Below are 20,803 nucleotides of genomic sequence, written 5' to 3' on the forward strand. Positions count from 1 at the left end.
AAATGCTGCCCAGGATGCATTTCTGTACTTCCCTAGCCCTTTTGCATTATTAAAGTAAGCATTTTTACTGGAGATCTCGAGACTGATCAGCTTCAGTGATCACTGATCACAACTTTTTATCAGATAAAAAAAAAAACATTTTACTAGACTGTTACTTAGTACCTATAGTCTACATCTTTAAACTGAGCTCATGAATAGGGACAATAAGATCTATGTATGTGCAAACGGGAGGTGCCATAAAAAAACGTTCAGGGCGCCATTTCATATTTGTTAATTTCTTCTTCCTGCCCTTATCCCACGTTATGTGGGGACGGCACGACATGTTTTTCTTCTTCCATTCTCCTCTATCTTTTGTCACCTCAGCACTCACTCCTTTCTTTCTCATATCCTCTTTCACATAATCCATCCATCGTTTCTTGGGTCTACCATCCGCTCCGCTCTCCGTCCATCAACATTGATCACTAACATTATTTTGCCTATATGACATTCATCCCTTCGCAATTGTGAGCTCAGTTTAAAAGATTTAGACTATGCGGTCACGTCTGAAAATATCGATACGAACAAAGTGCCAAAAATATGTATACACTACCCTAATATATGGGCCATAAGGTCGTGTATACATATTTTTGGCACTTCGATTGTGTCGATGTTTTCAGACGTGACTGTCCCATGGTTTCGTCAAATTTGACCACTTTGCCCAATTTTCTAATATTTTTTTATGAAATTAAAAACTACGCTAAACATTCCAGAAACTCAAAATAAAACAAATTTTCCATTACTTAAGTAATTTTACAATTTTATCTGTTTAAAATACACTTCATAGATGGCTATTGACTTAAAGTAAAGTAAATTTTATTTGTGGAACACAGGTGTTACATTTAAGGTCTTATATATAAAGTAATAAATAGAACTCTGTGTTTTGCCTATTGGCATACAAATATTTAAAAAAGTCACATACATAATGTTAATAATAAAATTATTACAAATCAATTACCTAAATTAGGATTATCAGTAATATTACAGCAATAAAAATATTTATAATAGAAAAAATAGCAACATTTCACAAATCTAGAATATAATGATGAAGTACTTACATGTCAAACTAGTATCTATATAAAATGGACAAGTTATAACTATTTCAGGTATCTTCAAAAAAATCATTTACTGAGTAATAGCATTTGTTTATTAAGTATGATTTTAGTCGTATTTTAAACTGGTCAGGTTGCAGGCACTTTATATAATAATATCTAGGGCATTTATCTCACTTTATAAATAATATCTGTATTATGGATGTTTAGTAGTACAATGGTCTGCCATTGTTATAAACTTTAGGTATGCTATGCGGGTTATTCCCACTAGTTACCACCAAGTTGTGCTCAGTGTTAATAGCAGAGAATAATTTTTTATCACCTTTTACAACTGGGAACAATCGAGATAAAAAAAATCCCACTAGTTACCAGTTTCGTTGGTGGTATTCTTCTGCTGCCATGCCCTAGCGGACGTCGGTGGCCACCTATGCAAAGTATTTTTTATTAATGGCCAGTCTTGTTAGCGTGGCCGCGTCGCGTCCTTGGTGTTTGTCCATTTTTTAATGTTGTCGATCCAGTACATCCTCTTTCTTTCCCTTCCCTTGTTTTCCCTCTGTTTTTCCTTCTATTATAATTTTCAATAGATTGTACTTTTCATGTAGATGCAAATGTCCATAATATGCTATCTTTCTCCGCTTAACTGTGGCTAACGATTCCTTTTTTTCTTTATTCTTTTTAGGATCTCTATATACTTTATTCTTGCGATCCATGATACTGTCAGCAGCCACTTTTCGAAGGCCTGTATTTTGTTTTCCATTGTTTTATACATACCATTTTACTAGTCTCCATCTTAGATTTAAGTTAATGTATTTATTGGTATTTTTGCATTTTAAGACCAGCACTACGGGCTATTTCTATTCTCACTCTGATTTCCTGTTCTGGATCCCAGTTTTCACTCGGCCTGCATTTTAGGTACCTGTATTTCGGAACTCTTTTTATTGGTTTACCATCGATTATCAGATTGTTTGTTGGAACTGTTGATTTGCTTATTACCATCAGCTTGGATTCTTTAATGTTTATTTGAAGGTTGTAGTGTTTAACCTTGGTATTTAAGCACTCCAATAGTTGTTTTAGTTCTTCTATACTGTTAGCTAGTAGCAGTATTACAGTGTCGTCATAAATCATCCGTTACACTTTATGCCCATCTCAACACCGTCCAATGCTTCCCCACATTGCTTGTTGGTGTAAAGTTGGTGAAGATACTGGGAATTATTGTTCTCATTAGTTAATAGCAGGGCCCGTACATTTCATGCCGTTGACGGAAAAATGACGTCACGTTACATAGAGTATGATTCCAATTAGTATTTTCGCAATAGTTCATCATTTGTCAACCTCTTTATTTAACTGATATAGATAATTGACAATCAATACAGAAATGTCTAACTGACTTTCACCTTACTGTCAACGCGAAACAAAATAATAGATTGTTAGTTTATTAAATGATACAATATTTTTTATTTTTAACAGTGTATATAACAAGTATTTTTTTACACGTCAATATGATAGCTATCAAAATTTATATAGTGTTATAAAAAAACTGCCTGTATATGAAATTACGTCAGTTTTACGCCAACGAGTGAAATGTATGAGCCCTGGTTAGTAATTAATTACCACTAAAATATTGTAATGTTTAATACTGATAAAAATACCTAGAGAAATAAAAAGTGGTCATGTTTTACATCGACAGCTGATTCAGTAAATAATGTGTGTGTAAAAATAGCTCTTAATTTTTTGCAGGTTGTGGCTATATTATCAAACAGAATGATGTTGAATTATTAACATACCTACATACTTGTACCGATATACCACCGCATGTTTTTGGATTCCGTTAAGCCTGTTAAAGACTAGACAAAAAATTTTTCGCTATTCCGGTACATATCATGCAAAATAAGAAAATATATTAAATTTATTGTTTTCCAGTAATCCTTCAATTAAAACCTAAATAACTATATTTACAGATAACTTAAAGTCTACATTTTATTAACAAAGTTTTTGTTGTTTTCTTCGACGCAGTAGAGTGACCGGGGAAGGAACTTCTGGGTAACCCGCTTCCAAGATATCACCATCGATTTATTAGCTGGGAGGTTCGTCTGTAACAATAAATAACTTTAATTATTTAGTGCCCCTATAACCGATACTCCTACAACTGTAGAACAGGTATGTTACACTAGTACATAGCATCCATAATAAACATAAATAGGTAACTAAAATCCTTTTAATTTTTTATATAAATACCATAAATTACCATACCACCAACCATACCATAAATTACCAATTAATATACCATAAATTTCACAATTGAGATAAAAAAACCTTGAAATTGGTATATCCATTCTATGATCTGAAGCTCTATCAGTGTAGGAATCGTGCGAAAGAAGATACATAGGTACCTATCTCCCGGTAGATACCTACATACATACACTATTTCTTCTTCGGCAAGTGGGCAGAAAACGGTTGTTTTTAAGTAATATTAGATGGCCTGCTGTGAGAATCGAAAATTCGTTATCTGCCTTTATTGAATAATTCAAGCTAATATGAACATGATAACGATTTTTTTAATTTGTATTATTACCACATTTTCACATAAACCTTTAACCCTTTTCAAGGCCGCACAAATTTACAAGGGTTTCCGAAAAAATCCAAACATATCCTAATTAATGCAATGCACATTTCACGAAAGTAAAAACCTTAAATCCTTAAACCTTAAATCGGAATTCTAAAGATAAAATTCCATAGGTGCGTATGTGGTCGATAAATGTTCGTACTAACGGTACTTATGCCCGGAAAAGGGTTAATTTCCTTTAATTTTAAGTTTGTACCGGTTAAATTGTTTAAATATTTTTGTTCAGTTTTAGATCAGTTTACTGAAACACATTTATTCTTTACACAACCCCATATACATTGTTTTTTTAAAAACTCCGCTATCTTCGGGACACACATTAAAGGAAGTGAATGGCATAGTTAAAAAAAAAATACTTTTATATCATTGATGTAAGTAAAAGGGGTAGATATGTGACGTTAATAGTTGACAAAACTAAAATCTGGTCCAGCACCCATCATTTGCAAATACTACACACCATTATAATGTACATGTGCACAACGAGCAACAAGGATAACCAAATATAGTTAACAGTGCTGCGCAAGCGAGACCCCTATATTTTGCGTATTCCTCGAGGTGCAACAGAGAAAAACTAATAACATTATACAAATGTGTAGGCGAGACGTACATACTTCTTAAATTGTCGTCTTAAAGTGATATTAAGTCATTTCGATTTAAAAAAATATCAATGATTTGATATTACCTAATCTTAGACCGTCTTTCTCAAACAAATATCTGAGCGAGCGAGTTACACTGAGATTAATATCAAATTATTAACTATCATATTTTTAAAGCATGAAATTGACCCTCGTTTTTTACTTCTGAAACCCTGGTCGACTATTCACTATGTTCAACTAACGTGTCGCCTCGAGAAAACCAGTATAACGATATGATCTCAGTTGATAGGGATCTCGAGGTTTCAGGGTTTCACTTCTGATGGTTTTTCGGAAAAGACGGGTACGCTTGACAAGAGACAATATTGTAATCACTGGTAATTCGTAGTTACTCCTGGTATTTATATATTCCAATCGTTCGCCGAGCGCACGACTCAAGAGAACCAATATAAAAGTGTGAACCTTGTTTATTCATAGCTACGATACGTATACGGATTCACTTATATTGGACAAGTTGTAAGACTTGTAAGTCATGGGAATAAGCGCCTTCAACGTCGGTCTTTATTAGGTAGCGTCAGGAAACAAATATTTATAAAATATATACGAAATTAAAATAAGTAGGCACTTTATTTATTTTATGGAAAACAATTTTTTTTTCGCTATATAATATATAATAGTTTTCATTTTTTTAACGTTCCTACTCATTTTTAGTTAAAAAAAATTTGCAAATGTTATATTTTTTTAAATCATTCCCTATCGAAGGCGAAATTAGCAATGTCCCACTTTTCTCGATTTGAGACGGCAGCGTGCCCTTACATTAGAATGTTCAATTTAAAGTATTCGTTCTGATTTTCATCGTTTTCATTTTCATCGCCTTAGTTGCTCTACAAAGAGGACAAATTAAAACAAATAGTCAAACGGTAAATACGTAGTTAGGGAGTTTCGTTCTGTTCATCATCAGCAGTTCCACTACACTAATTGCCAGTTTTTGGATGAAAGTGCTTAATTTGTAGACAAAAACTACAAAAATCACTATATGTGTACCTATAAGATTTTAGGTGTTCCCTCAATTCTTCATGGATTCCATCATCAGAACTTTGAACCCGGGACGGGACCATCGGCTTCATAGGCAGGGTCACTGCCCACTAGGCCATACCAGTCGTCATACATTTTACTTGACAAATAGAGATGATTATTATTTATTTCTTTTGTTTATGATAAAAGGAAGTAAATAAATAGGTTAAATTTGATTGATTTAATATCTGTTCTAAATATTTTTTACACAGTTTTCAACATACATAAATACATCTTAAAACTACACTATAACTCGCATATTAAAATTGTAAATCCAAGCTCTGGTTAAAAATGTTGTCCATAGTTTTCCTATTGTTGTACAAGTACTATTTAGTAATTTTTGATGGACTATTCCCGATATTTGGGTTTCAAGTTAATGCAAGATATTGTTTTAAAAATACTATCAGAAAAACTGGATTTTTGGTTAACAACCGGTTATTCGTATATTAAAATAATAACCGGTTACATTCTATAGTTTCAAGGAATAGGAGCACATGATTTAAAAAGTTGCATATTTATAAAAAATTTGCTGACTCTACAATGCATGAAGCGGGCATGCCTACTTGACACTCGGATAAACGTGTTTCTCACATGGGTAATGCATTATTTAGCTGTCGCGCTCACTCAATAACAAGGAAATTTTAAATATTATTTAGAAAAAAATATGTTTTCAGATGTTATAACAGTACTTACGAATGAAAAGTGATACCGTGAGCTTTGTTTTTGTGCTTGTAGCTATTGAAGCACTGGAAAAAGGCGCAACACGGCATTCTTTGGCAATATTTTATCGAATTTGATGACAATGTTGACACTTCAGCGTCACCCGTACGACTAATTCAATATAGGTCCCGGAACCTATATTTTGTGGCTCACGATCGAGCGCCTGGTACCTCATCTACCCCTATTACGTACATCAATGTTTTATATATTTTGTGTGTTTAAATCCTACATATAGCGTTGTTGTTACATGGTATGCTATTTAACTTAAAGTAACAATTGAAAACATTTACATATCAAGATAATTTCGAACATCGATCGTCCAAAATAGTACTTCCGTTTAGTAGCAAATGCATAAACCCATACTAATCAATATGTAAACAAGCCTTAAGGCAAATGTAGAGGTACATGTTCATAGGGGCCTTATTAGATAAAGCTACTTAAGATACATATTTGATTTTCTCCGAAATGGAGTTAATTAGAATACCGGTGTCTTTGAGGAAGTACCTAACTTAATTTAAGCTCAGGATTGCACCATTGGTGGTAACTAGTGGGAATAACTCGATAATTTGGACCGCACAACCAGCGGTGTGCAGATGCAATGTAGTTCAGCTGATTCATAATCATAATCATATCATTTATTGCATTCATGTACAACATACAAAATAATATATATATGAAACATGAACCCTGACAGGATGTAGCAATAATAATAATAATTCAGCCTATATACGTCCCACTGCTGGGCACAGGCCTCTCATGCGCGAGAGGGCTCGGGCTATAGTCCCCACGCTAGCCCAAGGCGGATCGGGGACTTCACGTACACCTTTGAATTTCTTCGCAGATGTGTGCAGGTTTCCTCACGATTTTTTCCTTCACCGAAAAGCTAGTGGTAAATATCAAATGACATTTCGTACATAAGTTCCGAAAAACTCATTGGTACGAGCCAGGATTTGAACCCGCGACCGCCGGATTGAAAGTCGGACGTCATATCCACTCGGCTACCGCCGGCTGTAGCAAATTAGTTATTTATATATATCTTAATACTTACTAAATACATACTAAAGTTTTAAATATTTCAAAATAACAATAACAAAGAATGGAATCAAATGAACATAACACAAAGGCAAGCCTAATTATATCTATAATCTACTCCTAAAATAATATAAAGATTATGAAAGTAGGGGATCGATGGGGATGGACACACACAGGATGCATTTTAAGTTAAGATTTTTTTTCTTTTAAAAATTCATGTATTGAGTAGTAGGCTTTATTTATTAGTAGTTGTTTTATTTACAAATATGTGATATTTTACTTCTGATTTAATGTTATTATCCGCCAGTATGATCGAAATAAATAAAGAATACAACTTTGGATTGAGCTTTATTCGAACATCTGACAACCTTCAACGAGCCGCAAGCACGCCGATTCGTTTTTTCCTAAAAACGGCCGGATCAACGCGAGTGTGTACAGAATTTTAGCTGCCTCTTATCTTATTATTCACAACAAAAAACGGCATTATAATTAGAATTGTCAACTAACATTGTCACGCATGGCAATGCTTCCTGCCCGATTAATAAACGTGGAATACCTACACATTAGTTCGCGTCTGCGGTCAAGTTGAATAAATTCTCGAGCATCTAGTGTAATCTGACCTCGTTATCCATACTACTAACCCTACTGCTTCACACGGGCTTTTGACTCGCCAGTGCTTGGTGGAAGATTGGAATCCTGGATGTTTGTGTCGGTGTGATTCTTGTTAACAATGCAGTGATTTAAGACCAAATTACACGAGTACAGTCAGCGGCTTTGAATGATCTGCACAAGAAATAGCATTCGACTTTTTAAACTATGTCGCGGCATATGTCGACCTATCTGGGCTAGTCGGTGGTGACCCTGTCCATGGAGGTCCTGGGTTCAAATCCCGATAAAGGCATTTATTAGTGCAATGACTTAAATATTTGTTATATGTACATAAATGAGCTGTCAGAATCAGATATCAAAATCGTCAGTCACTTGCAATAATTAAATTTATGCGTGTATGGACTATAAGTAAACATGGCGATGTATAAAAATGTCTACTTTTAAAACATAAAGGACCATGGGCAACTTTGTATGGAGCCTGGACCCAACGCCAACAGAAATGAGAGTAAGGTCATTAGATAGGTATTTCTATGCACTTCATTTTGTTCTATGGGCACCAAGCGGAATTCCATTGCAGAATTGAGATATTGGTATTTTAGCCAAAATGTCGTCACCCTTATTACCTAGGCAATATATAGAATCCAAGTAAGTAAATTAATTACTGCAGGGTAGATGTTCGCGCACCGCCGGGCGAGCACACTGAATGATTTGCCGCGCTGGCCCGGCGGTGGACTATATTGCCTAGGTAATAAGGGTGACGACATTTTGACTAAAATACCAATATCTCAGTTCTGCAATGGAATTTCGCTTGGTGCCCATAGAACGAAATGAAGTACATAGAAATACCTATCTAATGACCTTACTCTCAACTCTGTTGGTATTGGGGCCATTTTGACGCATAGTCCTTTGTCCAATTATTAGAAAGACAATATATCAAAACGTTCAAGTCTAGTCAAGTCGAAATATAATAAAACCGGCCAAGAGCATGTCGGGCCACGCTCAGTGTAGGGTTCCGTAGTTACTCTTCCGTCACAATAAGCTAAACTGGAGCTTAAAGTATAGTAAATTGTTAACCAAGGGATGAAACGGTACCTTTCACCCAAGTTAAACAAATAGGCAAATTTGCATAATCAGTACCTAATTAAAGTAAGTCTTTTTACTATGAAGGGAAAACTTTTTGCGATTACTCAAAAACAGCTAAACTGATCATGTCCGCTATAGTTTCCATTTAATGTCTTTCTTAAGCTCTACTTCCACGATTTTTTTCATATTTTTTGGACCTATGGTTCAAAAGTTAGAGGGGGGGACACATTTTTTTTCTTTCGGAGCGATTATCTCCGAATATATTCACTTTATCAAAAAATGTTTCTTGAAACCCCCTATTAGTTTTGAAAGACCTTTCCAACGATACCCCACACTCTAGGGTTGAAGCGAAAATAAAATTTCACTCCCACTTTACGTGTAGGGGAGGTAACCTAAAAAAAAAAAAAATTGATTTTATTGTACGACTTTGTCGGCTTTATTGATTTATATACCTATCCATGCCAAATTTCAGCTTTCTAACACTAACGACCACGGAGCAAAGCCTCGGACAGACAGACAGACAGACAGACAGACATGGCGAAACTATAAGGGTTCCTAGTTGACTACGGAACCCTAAAAATGACTATTATTAAAAGTATAAAAATGTCTACAATCATAGCTGCATAGTATTGTATCATCTATCAATCATGTTTGTATACATCGTCATATTTTATTTTAGTCTATTGTCGCAACATATTTATATTTCGTCTAATATACACGTGGACATTTTTATACTTTGTCAAAATTATACAGCGACGAAATTATTCCAGTGGACATTTGTATACATCGCCATATTTCATTATAGTCCATACACGCATAAATCATTTATCAGGTACGGGACAGAAGAAAGTTAGCCATTGCGATATTTTAAAAGATATCTAATTCATAGGTACTGTGTGTGTTTCCAAAAAGATAATAATCACTTCTGCACGATAATAAAAAAAAATATATCTCCCATGCCTTGTTAATAATAAATAATTTCTTTATTCAGACAATACAGTCCACATTTGTTACTCAGATTCTTATAAAGTAGGTTAATTCTACTTGCATAGACTAAACTTAGACAGGTATGTTTAACCCTTTCATCATCAACATCATCATTGCTTCGCTCTCTCTCACAATTGAATGCGCTCTTGACATTAGCACCGGAGTGCGACTTGGTTGCGTGGCGATGGGCGGCTGTGAGAAGGGAATGCCTGAGATTCTGTGAGATGATGGATGCTAGGCCCTCAACTGTTGTTGTGTAGTTTTACGCTGTTAATTTATATAATTTCATGACGTATTGGTTGAGACTGTAATGTTATGGAAATATGTTTGAAATAAAATAAAATCATCATATCAGCTTTTTGATGTTTTAACCCTTTACCACATAGCGAATAAAATATTGACAAAAAAAATGTATTACTGACAGCTATTGCAGAGGTCATTCTACTTTTTACTGCAGGTATGTTTGTCCCCATAAGCATTTGATTTTTATATTTGTATATTATGTATTTTTTTAAATTGTATATCAATATAAAGCACATTTTAATGCGGCACTAACGATACCTTGGAGTCAAAGTAAAAAATATTTTATCTATTTATATAAATATTTTTATAAGTAACAAAGTTGTCATAATAAGGAAAAGGGCAGGGACGGTAACATAGTTGTATGTTTGCATAGTCCAGGTTATAAATTAAAAAAAAAGTCAAGGGTAAAATATTGAGGACTATTATGTTTTAGTAGCTATTGTAAGTTAAAACGCATTACGAATATTAAAAAAAAAAATCTTTGAAATCGCAAAAACCTGCTGTAAAAAGTAAAATGACCCGAAGTTTAAATATTTACAGAAATATTTTTTACATGCAGTGCGGGGTACGGGGCTAATTAAAATAATAAATATCCCCAGTCTTTGCAGAAGACTGTCTGGCCTATACGACAACATATGCTAGTGCAACTAGTTGCGTTGCGTGCGACCAATCGCACGCTAATGCGAACTCATCAACCGATGCGAATTCGTTTGCGTGACGCCGATGTACATCAGGACCCATTCTTATTGCCCGTAAGGCCCGTCCTTAGATATATGTCAATGGTCGGGGCTAACCTGGATTCTGCTTCTAATAGACAAAAGTCTTTTTGCGCATTACGGTATGGAGGATTTCTATCCGAGTCCCATCAGGCGTTGAGTGCTCTCTGAGTATTACTTACCCACACAGGCCGCCGGTGTAAAACGATTGACAGAAGGACTTGAACAAGGTTCTCTTTACTTCCCCTGTACAATGAGCGAACCTGTGAGCCAACATATTGTTGAGTAGGTACGCTATCTTGTCGTATGCGTGTTTTCATAAATCAATACATTTTACAAAAAATCTTATCTAATCTAATACTAATCTTATTTCAACTATGAGTCAAGTTCTGGTGGATTAAACTGTTTATTGTGAATTGATTGTTTTTAACTTTCGCCCTTTAATATCGTTTTAGATATTGATCCTAGAGAAAAGCGTTTTAAAATGTTTTTTGTAGAAAAAAATATGTGGATTATTTATGTATAAGAACATTTTTGGCTATGGGACTCCGTTTACGAGTTATTTACCAAAAACTAAAGTCGTTATAACAGTACTTACGAATGAAAAGTGATACCGTGAGCTTTGTTTTTGTGCTTGTAGCTATTGAAGCACTGGAAAAAGGCGCAACACGGCATTCTTTGGCAATATTTTATCGAATTTGATGACAATGTTGACACTTCAGCGTCACCCGTACGACTAATTCAATATAGGTCCCGGAACCTATATTTTGTGGCTCACGATCGAGCGCCTGGTACCTCATCTACCCCTATTACGTACATCAATGTTTTATATATTTTGTGTGTTTTAAATCCTACATATAGCGTTGTTGTTACATGGGTATGCTATTTAACTTAAAGTAACAATTGAAAACATTTACATATCAAGATAATTTCGAACATCGATCGTCCAAAATAGTACTTCCGTTTAGTAGCAAATGCATAAACCCATACTAATCAATATGTAAACAAGCCTTAAGGCAAATGTAGAGGTACATGTTCATAGGGGCCTTATTAGATAAAGCTACTTAATATACACATTTGATTTTCTCCGAAATGGAGTTAATTAGAATACCGGTGTCTTTGAGGAAGTACCTAACTTAATTTAAGCTCAGGATTGCACCATTGGTGGTAACTAGTGGGAATAACTCGATAATTTGGACCGCACAACCAGCGGTGTGCAGATGCAATGTAGTTCAGCTGATTCATAATCATAATCATATCATTTATTGCATTCATGTACAACATACAAAATAATATATATATGAAACATGAACCCTGACAGGATGTAGCAATAATAATAATAATTCAGCCTATATACGTCCCACTGCTGGGCACAGGCCTCTCATGCGCGAGAGGGCTCGGGCTATAGTCCCCACGCTAGCCCAAGGCGGATTGGGGACTTCACGTACACCTTTGAATTTCTTCGCAGATGTGTGCAGGTTTCCTCACGATTTTTTCCTTCACCGAAAAGCTAGTGGTAAATATCAAATGACATTTCGTACATAAGTTCCGAAAAACTCATTGGTACGAGCCAGGATTTGAACCCGCGACCGCCGGATTGAAAGTCGGACGTCATATCCACTCGGCTACCGCCGGCTGTAGCAAATTAGTTATTTATATATATCTTAATACTTACTAAATACATACTAAAGTTTTAAATATTTCAAAATAACAATAACAAAGAATGGAATCAAATGAACATAACACAAAGGCAAGCCTAATTATATCTATAATCTACTCCTAAAATAATATAAAGATTATGAAAGTAGGGGATCGATGGGGATGGACACACACAGGATGCATTTTAAGTTAAGATTTTTTTTCTATTAAAAATTCATGTATTGAGTAGTAGGCTTTATTTATTAGTAGTTGTTTTATTTACAAATATGTGATATTTTACTTCTGATTTAATGTTATTATCCGCCAGTATGATCGAAATAAATAAAGAATACAACTTTGGATTGAGCTTTATTCGAACATCTGACAACCTTCAACGAGCCGCAAGCACGCCGATTCGTTTTTTCCTAAAAACGGCCGGATCAACGCGAGTGTGTACAGAATTTTAGCTGCCTCTTATCTTATTATTCACAACAAAAAACGGCATTATAATTAGAATTGTCAACTAACATTGTCACGCATGGCAATGCTTCCTGCCCGATTAATAAACGTGGAATACCTACACATTAGTTCGCGTCTGCGGTCAAGTTGAATAAATTCTCGAGCATCTAGTGTAATCTGACCTCGTTATCCATACTACTAACCCTACTGCTTCACACGGGCTTTTGACTCGCCAGTGCTTGGTGGAAGATTGGAATCCTGGATGTTTGTGTCGGTGTGATTCTTGTTAACAATGCAGTGATTTAAGACCAAATTACACGAGTACAGTCAGCGGCTTTGAATGATCTGCACAAGAAATAGCATTCGACTTTTTAAACTATGTCGCGGCATATGTCGACCTATCTGGGCTAGTCGGTGGTGACCCTGTCCATGGAGGTCCTGGGTTCAAATCCCGATAAAGGCATTTATTAGTGCAATGACTTAAATATTTGTTATATGTACATAAATGAGCTGTCAGAATCAGATATCAAAATCGTCAGTCACTTGCAATAATTAAATTTATGCGTGTATGGACTATAAGTAAACATGGCGATGTATAAAAATGTCTACTTTTAAAACATAAAGGACCATGGGCAACTTTGTATGGAGCCTGGACCCAACGCCAACAGAAATGAGAGTAAGGTCATTAGATAGGTATTTCTATGCACTTCATTTTGTTCTATGGGCACCAAGCGGAATTCCATTGCAGAATTGAGATATTGGTATTTTAGCCAAAATGTCGTCACCCTTATTACCTAGGCAATATATAGAATCCAAGTAAGTAAATTAATTACTGCAGGGTAGATGTTCGCGCACCGCCGGGCGAGCACACTGAATGATTTGCCGCGCTGGCCCGGCGGTGGACTATATTGCCTAGGTAATAAGGGTGACGACATTTTGACTAAAATACCAATATCTCAGTTCTGCAATGGAATTTCGCTTGGTGCCCATAGAACGAAATGAAGTACATAGAAATACCTATCTAATGACCTTACTCTCAACTCTGTTGGTATTGGGGCCATTTTGACGCATAGTCCTTTGTCCAATTATTAGAAAGACAATATATCAAAACGTTCAAGTCTAGTCAAGTCGAAATATAATAAAACCGGCCAAGAGCATGTCGGGCCACGCTCAGTGTAGGGTTCCGTAGTTACTCTTCCGTCACAATAAGCTAAACTGGAGCTTAAAGTATAGTAAATTGTTAACCAAGGGATGAAACGGTACCTTTCACCCAAGTTAAACAAATAGGCAAATTTGCATAATCAGTACCTAATTAAAGTAAGTCTTTTTACTATGAAGGGAAAACTTTTTGCGATTACTCAAAAACAGCTAAACTGATCATGTCCGCTATAGTTTCCATTTAATGTCTTTCTTAAGCTCTACTTCCACGATTTTTTTCATATTTTTTGGACCTATGGTTCAAAAGTTAGAGGGGGGGACACATTTTTTTTTCTTTCGGAGCGATTATCTCCGAATATATTCACTTTATCAAAAAATGTTTCTTGAAACCCCCTATTAGTTTTGAAAGACCTTTCCAACGATACCCCACACTCTAGGGTTGAAGCGAAAATAAAATTTCACTCCCACTTTACGTGTAGGGGAGGTAACCTAAAAAAAAAAAAAATTGATTTTATTGTACGACTTTGTCGGCTTTATTGATTTATATACCTATCCATGCCAAATTTCAGCTTTCTAACACTAACGACCACGGAGCAAAGCCTCGGACAGACAGACAGACAGACAGACAGACATGGCGAAACTATAAGGGTTCCTAGTTGACTACGGAACCCTAAAAATGACTATTATTAAAAGTATAAAAATGTCTACAATCATAGCTGCATAGTATTGTATCATCTATCAATCATGTTTGTATACATCGTCATATTTTATTTTAGTCTATTGTCGCAACATATTTATATTTCGTCTAATATACACGTGGACATTTTTATACTTTGTCAAAATTATACAGCGACGAAATTATTCCAGTGGACATTTGTATACATCGCCATATTTCATTATAGTCCATACACGCATAAATCATTTATCAGGTACGGGACAGAAGAAAGTTAGCCATTGCGATATTTTAAAAGATATCTAATTCATAGGTACTGTGTGTGTTTCCAAAAAGATAATAATCACTTCTGCACTATAATAAAAAAAAATATATCTCCCATGCCTTGTTAATAATAAATAATTTCTTTATTCAGACAATACAGTCCACATTTGTTACTCAGATTCTTATAAAGTAGGTTAATTCTACTTGCATAGACTAAACTTAGACAGGTATGTTTAACCCTTTCATCATCAACATCATCATTGCTTCGCTCTCTCTCACAATTGAATGCGCTCTTGACATTAGCACCGGAGTGCGACTTGGTTGCGTGGCGATGGGCGGCTGTGAGAAGGGAATGCCTGAGATTCTGTGAGACGATGGATGCTAGGCCCTCAACTGTTGTTGTGTAGTTTTACGCTGTTAATTTATATAATTTCATGACGTATTGGTTGAGACTGTAATGTTATGGAAATATGTTTGAAATAAAATAAAATCATCATATCAGCTTTTTGATGTTTTAACCCTTTACCACATAGCGAATAAAATATTGACAAAAAAAATGTATTACTGACAGCTATTGCAGAGGTCATTCTACTTTTTACTGCAGGTATGTTTGTCCCCATAAGCATTTGATTTTTATATTTGTATATTATGTATTTTTTTAAATTGTATATCAATATAAAGCACATTTTAATGCGGCACTAACGATACCTTGGAGTCAAAGTAAAAAATATTTTATCTATTTATATAAATATTTTTATAAGTAACAAAGTTGTCATAATAAGGAAAAGGGCAGGGACGGTAACATAGTTGTATGTTTGCATAGTCCAGGTTATAAATTAAAAAAAAAGTCAAGGGTAAAATATTGAGGACTTTTCTGTGCTTATTATGTTTTAGTAGCTATTGTAAGTTAAAACGCATTACGAATATTAAAAAAAAAAATCTTTGAAATCGCAAAAACCTGCTGTAAAAAGTAAAATGACCCGAAGTTTAAATATTTACAGAAATATTTTGTACATGCAGTGCGGGGTACGGGGCTAATTAAAATAATAAATATCCCCAGTCTTTGCAGAAGACTGTCTGGCCTATACGACAACATATGCTAGTGCAACTAGTTGCGTTGCGTGCGACCAATCGCACGCTAATGCGAACTCATCAACCGATGCGAATTCGTTTGCGTGACGCCGATGTACATCAGGACCCATTCTTATTGCCCGTAAGGCCCGTCCTTAGATATATGTCAATGGTCGGGGCTAACCTGGATTCTGCTTCTAATAGACAAAAGTCTTTTTGCGCATTACGGTATGGAGGATTTCTATCCGAGTCCCATCAGGCGTTGAGTGCTCTCTGAGTATTACTTACCCACACAGGCCGCCGGTGTAAAACGATTGACAGAAGGACTTGAACAAGGTTCTCTTTACTTCCCCTGTACAATGAGCGAACCTGTGAGCCAACATATTGTTGAGTAGGTACGCTATCTTGTCGTATGCGTGTTTTCATAAATCAATACATTTTACAAAAAATCTTATCTAATCTAATACTAATCTTATTTCAACTATGAGTCAAGTTCTGGTGGATTAAACTGTTTATTGTGAATTGATTGTTTTTAACTTTCGCCCTTTAATATCGTTTTAGATATTGATCCTAGAGAAAAGCGTTTTAAAATGTTTTTTTGTAGAAAAAAATATGTGGATTATTTATGTATAAGAACATTTTTGGCTATGGGACTCCGTTTACGAGTTATTTACCAAAAACTAAAGTCACTTTAAAATTGTTATAATTAACTTTCCTGCTTTAATATCTTTTTAAATATTTATCCTATCGAAAAGTGACATATGTTTCTTGTAGGAAATTGTATGTAAATTATTTATGGAATAAAAACTTTTTTGCTCTGGGTCATACTTTACCAATTATTTACGAAAAACTATAAAAAGGAACTTTGGAATTGATTGTAATTAACTTTCCCACTTTAATATATTTTTAAATATTGATGCTTGCGAAAAGTGTACTTAATATTTTTTGCTATTGGCCACCGTTTCCTATTTACAGTTACGACATATTTAAAAAACTTACCATAGAATTGATTTTAAATATTGATCCTAGCGAAAAAGTGTACCTATGTAACTTTTTTTTTGCTATGTGCCACCGTTTACGAGTTATTTATGAAAAACTAAATAAGAGACCTTTACACGTAGACGCCCACGGTAAATTATAAAAGTTGGTAAAGTAATTACCGCAATAGTAAAAATATTGCAATACCTAATGGCTGGTCCTCTCTAATTATATTATGTCGACACTGAATCGCGTATAAGTGTATTTTTAACGTATAAGTTAACAGAAAATGTTTTCTATCAATTGGTAAGGGTATATTTGTTCGACGTTTCGAACGTGAGATGCATGCCAATATGTAGGTTTAACAAGTATCATCTGAAGTCAAAATTTTCATAAACCTGCGCCAGCTCTTGTGAAATGAATCAATGTTCCTTTTTTAAACAATCTTTTTCAAACTATATTTAATAATATGAAAATCTCACCTGTGTCTGCTGTTTTTCTCCATTTTTCAAGGTGAAATAAAGTGAGAAACTCATGAAACACACTTTCAACGTCAACGCCACGGCCGCCACTATTATAAACGCGTAAGTCATTGTTATTTCGTTAGATATCGGTTGAACACACCATAGGACGTGGCTTGTCTGTTGCGCGAATAACACTGAGAGTAGTTACAACACAGCATCGGCCGAAAGTCGCAATGTTGATTTTTTTATCGAAGTTGACTTCAATGGCGACGATAGCTGCTCCCTAAGAAGCATTAGAACTGGCTTCATGATTAAATTTATAAAATCATTTATTTGTAATGTAGTGATTGACTTTATTATCATGATTCATGCTAGATAGGTATCATCATAATGATTTGTTGCTGGTGTTATCTGAAATTAATTTTGGTGATTAATATTTACCTATTATCGCGAGAAAAGCTTAAAAGAGCTCCTTACTTAATAGTACCGTAACCTGCATGTGTACAGCGAGCTGCAAAATTGGATGGGATTCATTCATAAAGTGGCCATGCACTTTTGTAGCTGTGTGTAAGTACCTACACAATCCTTCCTTACGAAATATAGTGAAATTGTGGATTCTCAGCAGGTTGTAAACGTGTCCTGAATATGATGAATGAAACACACTATTATAATTATTTGTAATCCTGGCTAGCGCAAATTTTAGAGATATTTGTACGAGTAAAACTATACACCGTGTATTTATTGAATTCCGTTAATTCCGGGGCATGGGTAAGTACGTTTAAGGAAACTAAATGGCATAGTTAATTTTCGATTTTTTTTAAATACATTTTTTATTATTTTATAAAAAGTAATTAAGTGTTGCATATAGTGTTGTTGTAACCAAATAATTGAAAACTATGACTATATCAATATCATTTCATACATCAATCGTTCGAGATAGTATTAACGTTTAGTAGCAAATGTACATACTCGTACTATTAAACACTAAACAAAATGTAAACAGGCCCATAGGCAAGTGTATGCGCTCGTGAGGGCCTTATAAGATAAAATAAATTATTGACTATCTCCGAAATGGAGTTAATTAGAATACCGGTGTCTTTGAGAAAGATACTTAACCCTTTTCCAGGCATAGTAAGATTTATCGACCACATAGGCGTTAATAGAATTTCAACTTAAGCATTTCGATTTAAAGGTTCAGATTAGATTTTACTTTCGGGAAATGTGACTTGTCTTCAAATGAATCATCAAAGTTGGATTTATTTGAATATATTTGATTTTTTTGGGAAAACGTGTAGATTGGTGTGGCCTGGAAAAGGGTTAATTTAAGGTCAAGAATACAGCCTTGAAATTAACGGAAATAAATAAAACACGGTGTATACTAGGCTTCTCAAGGCAAAATTGTTTCTCAAGGCGTCATGTCATGTCAGAAATATGATGTCAACCTGTCATTTTCTTGTTATTTTACTCTTAACATTATGTGAACTCAAACAAGTGACGTCATCCACAATAGACAATTTATAAGGGCAAAACATAGTTTGTGTGATTGTGATGGTTATGAACTTATTATTATTATGCACTAGTAACTTGTAACTTAGTAACAAGTAACTTGGAACCCTTATAGTTTCGCCATGAGACGGATATGTACGTCCGCGGCTTTGCTTTGTTGTGATAATTGTGATCGTTAGTGCTAGAATGCTGAAACTTAGCGTAGATATATAAATCAATCATGCCGACACAATGATATAATAAAAATTAGAAAATATATTTTTAGGGTACCTACTTCCTTTACACGTTAAGTGGGGATGTTTTTTCTCTTTAACCCTATGATTTCGAGTGTCATGGTGGGCTCTTTCAAAACGAATAGAGGTTTATAAAGTGAAGAAGTGACCGTCACGTGCTTAAAATAATGAAATCCAACTGTACCTACTCAGGTTAGTACGTTATTGTTATCACAAGATATACTTGACAGTTGAAGTTTCCTATTCATGATTCATTATCAGTAGGTATCTCATAAATTAGGTCCATTATCCACTAACTTCATATTGCAAGTATCTAATAATCATGTCTTAAGATTTGCGATTTCACGATTAATTGAAAAAACATAGTCAAATGTCACTCTAAGAGCTTTTAAACTTCGTCAATTCTCAGTACGAGTAATTACCTAGATAAATATTCTCAAATACGAGTACTAACCTGTTGCTACAAATATGTCAAATAGTTATGGGCAAGTTTAAAGGGCTAATCGATTTTTATTGTTTTTGCATAAAAAAAGATGGGCTCTACTTCAGATGATAGGAATCTAATCTGCGAAAAATATCTCGTATCTATATTGCGTACTTCAACAGATATTCTCAGGTTGCCTAGTCTGGGTGCCAAAGCAATCGTTTGTGCTACGATAACGAAACGCTTGTGTCTCTCTATCACGCTTCCATTTTAGTGCGACAGTGACAGTAGCGTTTCGTTCGCTACGGAGCGTAAACTATTGGCATGTTGCCTACGCACCCAAGTGTTAAAGATTAGATATTGTGCTCAATTCTCCTCGATATATATGTATCTAACTTCAAAGTTTACTAAGAAAGAGTATACGGTTTGTTAAGAAAAGTCAAATGTTATGAAAAACTATTCCACATAATTTTCATAGAATGGTTTTAGTAGTATCTGTAAAATTGTAAAAAAAAAACCTTGTGAATGACACTTGGATTTAACACGCACTTGGCTCTTTTACTAGATCATTAACTCTGTACTGGTTGTCGATTGTTGTTAAACGGACATACAAAGCCGCCATACCGAGGCCCCGGCCCCCGTAATTACAATGTCCACTATTGTATGGGACTATATATGTACGTGGTACGTTTATTACCTATGCAGCCTAAATTTTGTCAAACGAATAAAAACCATAAACAGTTTAAAAATTCCAAGTATAAATGAAAGGAAAAAACAGAGGCCAAGTGAAACGTGGCAGTTTATGTGATACGTATAGGTACAAAAGCCAATGTATACATACACAGCTGTTGACTGCAATTCGAGTCAGTTAACGAAATTCGTAACGGTTTACCGCTTGCGGCGAAAGGTATCGTTTAATTTATTAGAGACGAACATATTCGCCAAAACCGTCATCGACTTTGGTATCTTCTTGCCAGACTATTAAAGTCGATATTTGAACGATTTATGCATTTCAACTACTTACCTGTTTCATTATCATTATAAATAACATTGTATTTGTCGTACTCGAAGGCAATTGCAATTTTAGTGTCCACTTAGTCTGTAGATTAT

General features: G+C 34.9%; 1 long non-coding RNA gene across 1 annotated transcript; it reads right to left on the reverse strand.

Moving 5' to 3' along the window:
- Positions 1-752: 752 nt before the first annotated feature.
- On the reverse strand, positions 753-18,917 carry LOC133522192 (uncharacterized). The gene is made up of 2 exons (XR_009800021.1): positions 17,549-18,917; positions 753-3,178 (listed from the first exon to the last, which is right to left on the reverse strand). It is a non-coding gene; the product is annotated as an uncharacterized LOC133522192 (long non-coding RNA).
- Between the last annotated feature and the right edge of the window lie 1,886 nt (positions 18,918-20,803).

Source organism: Cydia pomonella, chromosome 10 (assembly GCF_033807575.1).
Source record: "Cydia pomonella isolate Wapato2018A chromosome 10, ilCydPomo1, whole genome shotgun sequence".
Lineage (NCBI taxonomy): Eukaryota > Metazoa > Arthropoda > Insecta > Lepidoptera > Tortricidae > Cydia > Cydia pomonella.